The sequence below is a fragment of the Branchiostoma floridae genome, chromosome 7, assembly GCF_000003815.2.
Source record: "Branchiostoma floridae strain S238N-H82 chromosome 7, Bfl_VNyyK, whole genome shotgun sequence".
Lineage (NCBI taxonomy): Eukaryota > Metazoa > Chordata > Leptocardii > Amphioxiformes > Branchiostomatidae > Branchiostoma > Branchiostoma floridae.
The window spans coordinates 12861363-12863652 of record NC_049985.1 but is presented as its reverse complement, the minus strand read 5'-3'; positions in this window follow the sequence as shown (position 1 = coordinate 12863652).

Here is a 2290-nt window from a genome sequence, read left to right as displayed (position 1 = left end):
ATGACAGATCAGGCTAGAGGAACCCACAGCGAGTTTTTGCAGGCAAATCTGAGGTAAATTTGTGAGAAAAACGAAGGGGAAGCTAAATGAGTGCAAGGGCCATGATTCTTGTTGGGCAGCCATTAGTGCGCACTGCTCTGAACAGGTAGGCGATTCGTCCAACAGCGTCCATGTAAAAATTCAACTGCGCACTCATCTATCATCGCGTAGCACTAGTAACTCATGCAAACTAACGATATAACATCAAGCTACACTTTACCAATTTTTCCGAAAATTTGATAAAATACAGAACGCGTAGAGAGAATGTGAACTTACCTCAAAGTTCTGCAGCGAAGCCTATGGTAAAGGGCAGCACTACCCACGCTACTTATGCTGCATGCCTTGTTCTAATGTCGCTTCCCTGATTGGTCAGATTTGTTTTCGTATGTGGCCGACGCGCGCGCTGATTGGTTGGCTAAGTTTGCCACAAAGCTGTCACATTCCCGCCAGCCCTGACGTCGATTTTGGCGCGAAATTTTTGTCCGTCTGCTTTGGACGGGCTTCAAGCTACAATACAAAGGGGCTGTATACAGACGCCAAGGCAGAGTTACCATAGCCCATTATTGTTCTGCGCCGTTTGGCGTAGACCTAAAGAGGCTTGGTTTACAACACGCCTGACCTGGCAGAGGTAACGTGAAATAGACAGAAAAAAAATGCCATGCTGTTTAAAGGTCTTTAAAGGCGAATTGAGTTTAAACGCGCACATTATTGATATTGTGTTTGTGCTCATATTATCTCATCTTATCATGCATCAAAAGTTGGAGCGCAATAACTTAAAGCAAGGAGGTTAGAGGAAAAACTAATTTCTTGGAGCCTACTGTGTTTTGCTTTGCCTAACGATTCATGCGGATTCATAGGAACTGGATATCAAGGTTGGACAAAACCCATTTAAGTTTGTGAACTTTTCTCGTTCCTCGAATGCAAATACATGTAGTTTCTCGGGTTGTTGAAGAGAGGTACAAAAATGTGGCACGCTAATAAGAAAATAACATTTTATCAAGGAAGTTTTTATCAATTTATATATGACAAATAACTTAATTGACAGATAACATTATGCATTTTGTGACATAGGCGATCTTCAAACCAACAGTCATATTATCATTTTGAGTACAGCGATGCTACTTGGAATGCGTGGTATCGAATGATCTCCAGAAATATGAAAAGTAATTTTCATTCCAAGTCCCAAAGGACCAAGTTAAAGGGTGTCGTGTGCCACAGACACAGGAAAGTTTGACATAACCTTTTTCTTGTATTTCTCACGTAAGTGTAAACTGTTCCATTCCATTTCAATCTAACTATTATACAGGTATAGATAACATACATTCTATACTAGTCTTTTATAATCATTAGCGTTTCTGTTGTATAAGACTCAAATCGACTGCATTAAATGGACCAAAATAATTGCTGATTGCGGTAACATTCCTCCCGATTTGAGGTGGGCGGAGCAACTGTCTCAAAATGTTTTATCTGGCCAATGGACGTGAAGAAATATTGTCACGTGACAAGGTTTGTATTCGGGTGCCACTTTCGTGCCGCGAAGCTGCCGATTCAGGAATCGCCTCTGTAGTGAGAGGAGTTTAGACATCAAAAAAGGAGTCTGCAGTCGACTGAAGATTTCATAAGAAATTGTTTGACGCTGTGGGTATGAGCAGAATGTCGTTGACAAACTTGTAGTAGGGACTGAATTTGGTTGGGATTGGTTTGAAACGGAAGATCGTCTGGAAATCCCCGACCCCGCGCCAGCCTGCCCCCGATCAGCTGGGAGCCTTCTCTTGACCGAAGTACGAGTGGCAGCGAAGGCCCACTGACGTCGCCTGGTCCGTGTTTAAAATCCTGGGCTCGCCTGCGGTGTGGAAATCCATTTTCTACCTGAACTTCTTCCTCATTCTGTTGTCAGCCCTGTTTCTGATCAGCAGCAGCGAGTAGCCGGGTCTAGAAGCCGGTTACACTTCGGGGCGAGCACGCGCCAAACTGTCAACAAAAGGATCGCGAGGCGACCTCCAGTCTGCTGAACTCAACGTTCCCAAAAGGGCATTTAGGGCAACAGATTGACTCTGCGACATTCCTTTATGAAAGTGACCCAAGTTGAAGACCAGACAGTCTTCTATTAGTGCTGGAAAGGCCGCTACAGTTACTGTACGGAGGACCTATATCGTCAGCAAAATCTTGTATGTGTGTGGGAGCCATATTGAACAATATACCATTGTTTCGAACATTCTCCGGAGCTTCTTTCAATTATTCCATCTAGCTG